A 10,149-nucleotide genomic window follows, 5' to 3' on the forward strand; every position below is an offset into this window, starting at 1 on the left:
GTATTTCTATGAAGTAAAACTCGTTAAAAAAAAGAAAAAAAAACTTAACTTTACCTATGCTGTGCCTTGATGGAGTCGTACTTTTGTCAAGCTTTAAATACCCTTGTTGTTGTTTAAAATGCTGTACTTTTCCTAGTCATACTACACCAGCACTTTACCGAGATCATTCATCCACGGATAAACAGACGTTACTCTTATGGCGGTAAGCTCCACAGAGTACTAGACGCCAATCACGTATTATCCTCGATTTTCCTAAGCACCATGAGGTATTATCTTTGATTTTAATCCGAGATTTAACTTAAGTGCGCCGATTTCGGCGCACTAAAATAAATCCCAGATTTGCAAAAAGTTGGCTGCGTTCTTAAATTTGACTACACGCCTACTACTACACCGCGAACCATGACGTAAAAAATGAAAACAAGAACGAGAAAACAAAACATTTTCGCGTGATTGATTGCCCGAGCCGGAGGCACCCAACAGACCCGCTGTGAATTCTCCTGCTTGCGGTAACTAAACAAGTTTTTATTTTTGTGATGCAAATCGTCGGTCTTTTCTAAACTTTCTAAACTGGAATCGACAATCTGGACGAGATACGAAAGTGCAATAGGTGAGTATCACAAAGGAACTCCTAACCCTGAAGCATGTTAGCACCGAGATCGATATTGATTGAGACATTCTTGTTTGCAGACAAGAGCCACCGGATGAGCCAGAACCAGTTGGCCTGAACTGCAACTCTTCTGAATCCGGATGATAGCGGCCGTTGCTCAGCGGAAGTTTTTCATTGTGTACAACTGCTAGAGGATAGGAGAAGGTTACGCAGAATTTGGAATGAAAGTAGATGAAAGGTTCCACCAAAAATGTTCCGGGGAACCATTCAGACAACGGGGCAAACGTTTATTGTGGCCAGGCGGCGGTCCAGAAGAAGGGGATGCTAATTAAACGAAGGTACGGTGTGAAGTGCGATGGGAAATTGACCGGGTTGGTACGGCGCGACGTCCTACTTCAATTTACTAACATGTATTTCCGGAAAGTGGTAAGCAAAACTCAAAATTAGCTGTAGTATATCATTTTCTTCATGCTTTTTTCCGTTTCATTTTCAGGGATGGAGCAGCAGGAGGTAATACAATCCATCGAGGCTCGACCGCATTATCAACTCCGCCAACCAAGACGCATCAAAGTTCCTAGATCGTTTGAACAAAGTAACGGAATGAAGAACAAAGATTTTCTTCACCTCTTGGAAATTCTAACTTGATTCTATTCTGCCCTATTTGGGCTTGTGTTAAAATTATAAATTAATTTTATTTTCTGCCATGAACATTCAACCAATGTTGAATTTTATTTAACATATCCGAAAGTCCAACATGTGATACAAATCTCAGAACAGTTGTAAAAAAGACACGGACAACGTCTTCAGCTTTCGGCTGACTGTTTTAAACTTAACATTAGACAACGGACAACGGAGCATGCACCAGTGGAAACGAAGAAGAAACTATTCTCACGAAAAGTTTTAACGCCCGAAGCGGGAATCGAACCCTCACCCCATAGCATGGTGCGATTATAAGCTTGGTGACCCTAACCACACGGCTACGAGGCTCCACAAATTGATTCAGAGATGCCTCCAGTTACGAAAGGATAATTTTCAGAGTTTTTACTACAATTGGTTTGTCAAAAACTGTTTGGGAAATTTCTTCAGAAGAATTCTATGAAAATATGTTTTTTGCAGCTCCTTTGATTTAGAAAATACTTGCAAAAAATCTTCAGGTGTTTATACAAATTACTTCTGAAAATCATTCACTGTATTCTATTGATCATTCAGTAATCACAAAACGAGTTTCTACAAGAATATTTTGAGGGGTTACTGCAAGAATGGTTTAAGTAGTCCAAAAATGTACTTCTCAAGCTCGCTTATGCTAATATCTAAAGCATATGCATCCTTTGGGAATTCCTTCAAGAACGCTTGCGCAGATTTGCCAGAGATTCATTCAGAAATATCTCAAACTATCCTCCCACACCTTTGTCCAACTCGCAAGGTCAAATACTTTCGGAGGTTTCTCCAGAAATAGCTTCATGAGTTGATCCAAGAGCTTCTTCAAGGATTATTCAAGAATTTTTTGACGCATTCCACCTAGAATTCCTACAGAAGGAACAGCTTTCTCCCAGGAATTTTTTTCAGGAATTGTTCTAGGTTGCTCAGCATTCCACAGCGTATGGTCAGCATCACCCGTTTGAGAGATGTATTTGCTTCTTAAACAGTGTACCGTGGTTTGATTTTAACTCAAGTAGAACGACTTTTGAAACTAGGGTTAGGCAAATAATTTAAGTTACCAGACAATCTGTACAGCTATAGCTAAAGATGAAGTGATAAATAAATAAATTTTCTCAGGGTTTCTATTAGGATTTTTAAAAAATAATTGCCACGGAAATTCTTAGATGAGTTCCTGGGAAAATTTGTAAAAGTTTTTCTTTGTAAATTCCTCTAGAAGAATGCCTGAAGAAGCTTATCGTGAGGTGTTCACTCACCGCTCGTTTCATACGATTTGAATATTAAATCATATGAAACGAGCGGTGAATGGCAACCCTTACGGTATTGAGGGCCTTTCATAAACTACGTAGATTTTTTGGGGGAGGGGCAATCTACGCTGGAGACTGGATACTACGCTTCATGCAAATTTAAAAAAAATGTATGGACAAAAGTCTACAATGAGCTGGGGCAGTTGGTCTGAGATGACCAAATATTTGTCCACGTGGTTTATGAACGGCCTCTTAAGAGTTTCTGGAGAAATTCCTAATGAATATCATGGAATTTTTACCGAAAGAATTCATAGTGGAACACTTGGGCGAATTACTGGAAAATTTCCCGGAGGAACTCTCGGAGAAATTTTTAAAGGTATTCCTGGAAAGATGTCTGAAAGGATTCTTGGGATTTGATTTCTGATTTCTGAAAAAAATTAAATCCTGTTGAAATTCTAATGGAAATCCTGGGAAAATTCTTAATGGAAATCCTGGAAAAAATCTGAAATTTCGATAGAAATTACTAATGAAATTTCTGAAGAACTTCCTGGGACATTTTCTAATGGAAATCCTAAGGAAATTCTTGAAAGAATTGCTAAGAAAATTTTGGACGAAATTCCAAGAGAAATTCCTGGGACATTTTCTAATGGTTATTCTGGGAAAATTTCCCAAAGAATTTCAGGGTAATTTTCTTGAGGAATTCTTGAGGACATTTCAGAAAAAAAAAATCTTTGGAGTATCTGCTCAGGAATGCCTGGGTAAATTTTTGAAGAAATTTCTTGGTAAATTCACGAAAAACTCCTCCGGAAATTTTTCAAAGATTTCTCTCAGAAATTTTCCCAGGAAATCTTCCAGAAATTTGCTCATTAACTGTTTTAGAAATTTTCCCAGGAATTTCTAAAGGATTTTCATTTGATATTTTCCCATGTTTTAACGATAATTTATTCTGGAGTTTCTCTGATAATTTCCCTTGCAAATCTTTCAAAAGTTTACCTCCAAGATTTTTTCAGGAATTCTGACGAAAATTTCCCCAGATTCCATCAGTATTTACCTCATGATTTCCATTGGGAATTTCAAAAGGAATTCTTTCTGAGATACTCCAAGAATTTTCCCTGGAATTTCTATTGGATTTTTTCCAGAATTTCCTTCTCGAGTTCTTGAAAAAATCCTTCAGGAATTTTCCGAGGATTTCCATTAGAAAATGTCCCCAGAAGTTCTTTCAGGTTTTTTTCTCTTGAATTTTTCGAGGAATATCTCCAGAAATTTTCTTAAGATTCCTCCAAAAATTCCTTCGCAGATTCCTCCAGAAATTACTTCACGGATTTCTCCAGGAATTCCTTCGGGGATTCTTCCAGCAATTCTTTCAGCAATTTCTTCGAGGATTTCCCAAGAATTCCTTAGGGGATTCTTCCAGAAATTCTTTCAGGGATTCCTCCAGCAATTTTTGTAGAGATTCTTTAAAAAGTATCGCAGAAATTTCTCTCGAGTTCCTTCCTAAAATTCCTCCATAAATTCTGCAATGAGTTTTGCCAGAAATTTCTGCAGGAGTTCCCAGAAACTCCTCAGGGATTACTCCAGAAAGTTTTTCTGAGATTCCTCAATGAATTCCTTCAGGGATTTCTCCAAGAATTCCTCTTGGAATTCCTTCGGGAATTGCTCCTTTGTGGATTGCTCGAAGAATTCCTTCGAGGATTCCTCCAGAAATTCTTCCAGGCATTCCTCCAAGAATTTCTCCAGGAATTCCTTCGGAGATTCCTCCACGAATTCCTTCGGGGTTACTCCAGAATTTCTTCGGGGATTTCTTTCAGCAATTCATTCGGGGATTTCTCCAGATATTCCTTCACGGATTCCTCCAGAAATTCCTTCGGGGATTCCTATAGAATATCTTCGGGGATTCCTCCAGGAATTCCTTCGGGAATTCTTCCAGGAATTCCTTCGGAGATTCCAGAAATTCTTTCAGGGATTCCTCCAGCAATTTCTTCAGAGATTCCTTTAGGAGCTATCGCAGAAATTCCTCCTGGACTCCTTCCGAAAATTCCTCCAAAAATTGCGCAAAGAGTTCTGCCAGAAATTTCTCCAGGAGCTCTCCCAGAAATTTTATTGGGATTTCTTAATGAATTCCTCCAGGGATTCCTCCAAGAATTCCTTCAGAAATTCCTTCGGGGATTCCTCCAGGAAATCCTTCGGGGAATTCTCAAAGTTCCTTTGGGAAATCCTCAAGAAATTCCTTTGGGGATCGCTCGAGGAACTCCTTCGGGGATTCCTCCAGGAATTCCTTCGTGGATTTCTTTAGGAGTTCCATTGGGGATTCCTCCAGAAATTCCTTCAGGGATTCCTCAAATTATTCCTTCGGGGATTCCTACGGGGATTTCTCCAGCAATTCTTTCGGGGATTCCTCCAGGAATTCTTTCATGGATGAATTTCCAGAGGAATTTTTTGCAGGAATTTTTTGAAGCAAATTTCGGAGGATTTTTTTGGAGAAATTCCCGGAGAAATTCCTGGAGGAATTTCCAGATGAATTTCTGAAGGAATTTCCGGAGGAATTTTTTGGAGAAAATTCTGGAGGAATTTCTGGAGGAGTTCCTGGATTATTCTCTGGAAGAATTCCTGGATTATTTTCCGCAGGAATTCCAAGGCAATTTCTGGAAAAAAATCCTTAGGAATTCTTGGAGGAAGTTCTTGGAACAAATCCTGGAAGAATTACCCAAGGTGTTTCTGGAGAAATTTCTTGAGGTTTTTTCGAGGGAATTTGTGGAGGAATTTTCAGAGGATTTTTTGGAGAATTATCCGGAGAAATTACAGGACGAATTTCGGGGAATCCTCCAGGAATTTCTTTCGGGGATTCCTCCAGCAATTCCTTCGGGGATTCCTCCAGAATTTCTTCGGGGATTTCTCCAGAATTTCTTCGGGGAATTCCTTCGGAAATTTATTTCAAGGATTCGTTCAGCAGTTTTGCCAAGAATTGCTTGTAAGATATCTTTTTTGAATTTTTCTAAAGGTTTGTTCGCAAATTCTCTCAAGCATTTACATAACGAAGCTATGAAAAGCAATAGGATTTCTTTAAGAGTTCTCCCTTGAATTCTCTCCAAGAAATCATAGAAATTCATTCATTAATGGTATAACATACAATTTTTAAGATTTTGCACAAAGGTTCTATCTGGAATTCTGTCAAAGATTTCTACAACAAATTCTCCAGCAAGTGTGTCAAAAATGCTTTCAGTAGCTGAACAACAAATTGGTCCAAGGATTCTTCAATAATTTTTTTCGATAATTCCTGCGATTATATGACCAGGTTTTTTAAGCGTTTCTTCAGAAATCTTTTTGTAGTTCCTCTATCAAATCACCAGAAATTTCTTCAAGAAATTCCTAAAGCAGTCTGTGAAGGGATTCCTAAAGGAATCACCAGGGGAATCCCTAGAGGAACCTCTGAAAGAAATTAAGGCGCCATCATTGAAAAAAATCCTAGAGAAATCGATGAGAGAATTTCTTCAGGAGTCCCTGAAGTAATTTGTGGAGGAGCTTCCCAAAAAATTGCTTGAGGAATATCTGAACAAATTTCTACGGAAACCCGTCAAAGAATTTGGTAAGGAAACCCTTAAGGAATTCCTAGAAGAATCGCCGAAAAATAAAATCCTAGCGAAATCTCTAAAAAGATGCTGGAGAATTCCCTTTAAAATAGTTCCTGAAGAAATCTCTGATGGAGAGCCTGTAGAAATCCTTATAGCAGTTATAGAAAAAAAACTGAAGGAGCTCTTGGAAAAATCCTTAGAGGATTTCTTTTTATCCTTCAGGAAATTCTTGCCGGTTTATTCTCGGAGATTCCTCCGAGAATTATTTCATAGTTTTCTTCAAGGTATTTTTTTGAGAATTTATCCGGGAATAATTTTAATATCATTCAAGAGTCTGGAGATTTATTCAGATATTACTTTTGTAATTGCTCCAAGTTTTCAGAAGATTCCTCCAGTACATCCTCCAAGGGGAATGACATATCCTTTTCTAACCGGAATATCCGCATTTATCCGTTTCTAACCGTCGCTAACCGTGTTTAACCGCTGCTCACTTAGCAGCTCGCTTAGCAACGGTTAGCGACGGTTAGAAACGGATAAATGCGGATATTCCGGTTAGAAAAGGATATGTCATTCCCCTTGACATCCTCCGGGGCTTTTTTCATTTGATTTTATCGACAAATTCATCCAGAAAATCATCCGTGTATTCCTTTCAGAATTTCAGAATTCCTCTGGAGTTTTTCAGAGAATTCCTTCAAATTGTTTTCCAAAATATGCTGAAGGAAATTTCGGCGGAGTTCCAAGACGAGTTTCGGGAGTAATTATTGGAGCAAGTCCTGGAAAAAGTCCAAGAGATTAAAAAAAAACTTAAGGATTTTTCAGAAAAAATCTTGGAGCATTTTTCGGAAAAAAAATTCTTGCAGAGATTTTCGTGGAAAATTCCTTGAGGAATTTCAGGAGAAATTTCTGGATGAATTTCCGGAGAAATTGCTGGAGGAATTTTCGGATAAACTCCTGGAGGAATATCCGGAACATTTCCTGGATGAACTTCCGGAGAAATTTCGGAGGATTTTTATAGAAATTCCTGGAGGAATTTCCAGATGAATATTTGAAGGAATTTCCGGAGGAACTCCTGGATTAATTTCCGGAGGAATTCCTGGAAAACTTTCCTTAGGAATTCCTGGAGGAATTTTTTGAAGGAAAATCTGGAGGAATTTCTGGAGGAATTCCTGGATTATTCTCCAGAGGAATTCCTGGATTATTTTCCGGAGGAATGCCGAGGCAACTTCTTCAAAAATTTCCTTAGGAATTCTTGGAGGAAGTTTTTGGAACAAATCCTGGAAGAATTACCCGAGGTATTCGCGGACGAATTGCGGGGAGAATTTGTGGAGGATTTCCTGGAAAAATTGCCGAAGAAATTCATGGAGGAATTTCCAGAGGAATTTTTGCAGGAATTGTTTGGAGCAAATTTCGGAGGATTTTATGGAGAAATTTCCGGAGAAATTCCTGGAGGAATTTTTTGGAGAAAATTCTGGAGGAATCTCTGGAGTAGTTCCTGGATTATTCTCCGGAGGAATTCCGAGGCAATTTCTGGAAAAATTTCCTTAGGAATTCTTGGAGCAAGTTCTTGGAACAAATCCTGGAAGAATTACCTGAGGTATTTCTGGAGGAATTTCTGGAGAAATTTCTTGAGGTATTTTCAAAGGAATTTGTGGAGGAATTTTCGAAGGATTATTTGGAGAAATATCCGGAGAAATTACAGAATGAATTTCCTATTAATGCCTAGAGCAACTTTCGGAAAAATTCCTGGACGAATTTCCATAGAAATTAGCGGGAGAATTCCCGAAAGAATTCCCATAGGAATTCTGGGAGAAGTTTCTGGAGGAAATCGTGAACGAATTTCAGAAGGAATTCCCGAATAAATTTCCTGGAGGAATTCGCGGACGAATTGCGGGGAGAATTTGTGGAGGATTTCCTGGAGGAATTCCTTGAGGAATTTACGAAGAAATTCATGGAGGAATTTAAGCAAATTTTCGTCATTTCGTAGACTTTTGTAGAGGAAATTCCAGTGCAATTCCTGGAAAAGATACCGGAATTTCCGGAGAATTTCTTGGAGGTGTTTCTGATGGAATTCCTAGATGAATTTCGGAAGTAATTCCTGGAAAAATTTTCGGACGAAATCTTGGTAGAATTTCCGGATAAATTAATGCAGAAATTTTCGGAGAATATCCTGGAGGATTTGTCAGAGAAATTCCCGGAGGATTTTTCGGAAAAATTGCTGCAGAATTTTTCGGAAAAAAATCCTGAACGATTTTTTGAAAAAGTTCTTGCAGGGATTTTCGCAGAAATTCCTGGATATATTTCCGGAGGAATACCTGGATACCGTTTCGGAGTAATTTCTGGAGAATTTATTGGAAAAATTCCAGCAGGAATTATCCAAAAATTCCTTAAGAAATTCCTGCAAGAATTTCTATCGAATTTAGAGGGAGAACTTCTAGAAGAATTCACGTAGGAATTACGAGAGAAATTTTTCGAGGAATGCTTGAAGGAATTCGTGGGTGAATTGCGGGAAGAATTTGTGGAGGAATTCCTGGAGAAGTGAATTGAGGATTTTACGGAAAAAAATGTAGAGGAATTTCCGTAGACTTTCATGGAGGAATTACCGGAAGAAATTGCTGGAGGAATTTCTGGATGGATTCCTGAAGCTTTTTCCGGAGAAATTCCTTAAGGAATTTCCGGACGATTTATCCATTTATTTCCGAAGAAATTCCTGGAAGAGTTTCTGGAGGAATTTCCGGAAGAAATCCAGGATGAAGTTCCGGAGGAACTCCTGAATGAATTTCCGGAGTAGTTCCAAGAGTAACTTCCGGAGGAATTTATGGAAAAAACTGGATAAATTACAGGAGAAATTTCCTGAAAAATACCTGTAGGCATTTTCGGAGAATTTCGTTTAAGAATTTCCGGAAAATTTTGTGGAGTAATTTCCAAAAGAGATCCAAGAGAAATTTGTGGGGTTATTTCTGGAAAAAAAATCCGGAGGAACCCTGGAGGAATTTCCGGAAAAAAAATGTAGCAACTTCCGCAGAATTTATTGAAAGAATTTTCGAAGGAATTTTTGGAGCAATTCCTGGAGGAATTCCTGAAGGAAATTCTTCAAGAACAGGAATTCTTGAAGAATTTTCTAAAGAAATTCTTGAAGAATTTTCTGAAGAAATTCTTGAAGAATTTTCTGAAGAAATTCTTGAAGCAATTTTTGGAGAAATGTATGTAAACAGATATCGAAAATTGTTTTAAAAAAAAATCTGGAGGATTTTCTAAAAAAAATCATGAAGCAAATTCTTGGAAGCTTTTCGTAAGAAATATCCGGAAGATCCCTTGAAGGAACACAACATATTTCTAGAAGTGTTCCATAATGAACTTCTGGGGAAAATCTCAATGAAATTCCCGGACGAATGCCAGACAAAGTTCTCTAAAAATTAAAAACATATTTGAATCTGCGTGATGTAAAATGAAAATCTTGCGTATTGGAAAATTGCCTCAATTTATTGAAAGCACTATCTTAAAACTTCCTTTGCCTGTGACTGTAATTATAATTCTTTAGCAAAATAGCTTTATCATAAGATCATCTGCTCACCATAATTCGCATCTTGCCTTTTCCAGCAACTATCTACCTTCATCTTTTTGATGAAACGTCCCAACTGGGACGCAGACCGCATCTCAATTTTGCAGGTAGTCTGGCAGGCACGAAGATACTCTATGCCCAAGAAATTCGGGGAAATACCCTCCACGAAAATTTTCTAGACCGACCGGCAATCGAATTCGTCACCCTGAACACGGTAATGCTGAATACCCGTGTGCTTACCGCATCGACTATATGGACCCATCTTATCTCCGTGAATTAGAATCTAAATCACCTGAACATTTCGAATAACCTGGTGATTTAGAACAATCCTTTCAGCACTCGTTTCAAAAAATAAAATTCCAAAAATATTGAATTGTCTCGATTCAACTAAAATTCTTTATTCACTTCATTTTATTTTATCTCACAAATATGCTAGCCAACTCTTGCATATTGAGCTATTTCCGGACCCCTACCTGCGGAGATGATAGCACTTATGAATGACCAGCTGAT

At 38.2% G+C, this 10,149-nt stretch overlaps 1 long non-coding RNA gene across 1 annotated transcript; it reads left to right on the forward strand.

The window, feature by feature from the left end:
• Positions 1-203: 203 nt before the first annotated feature.
• Positions 204-1,316, forward strand: LOC115264631 (uncharacterized). The gene is made up of 3 exons (XR_003896259.2): positions 204-607; positions 688-1,033; positions 1,101-1,316. It is a non-coding gene; the product is annotated as an uncharacterized LOC115264631 (long non-coding RNA).
• Positions 1,317-10,149: the final 8,833 nt, after the last annotated feature.

Source organism: Aedes albopictus, chromosome 3, assembly GCF_035046485.1.
Source record: "Aedes albopictus strain Foshan chromosome 3, AalbF5, whole genome shotgun sequence".
Taxonomy (NCBI): domain Eukaryota; kingdom Metazoa; phylum Arthropoda; class Insecta; order Diptera; family Culicidae; genus Aedes; species Aedes albopictus.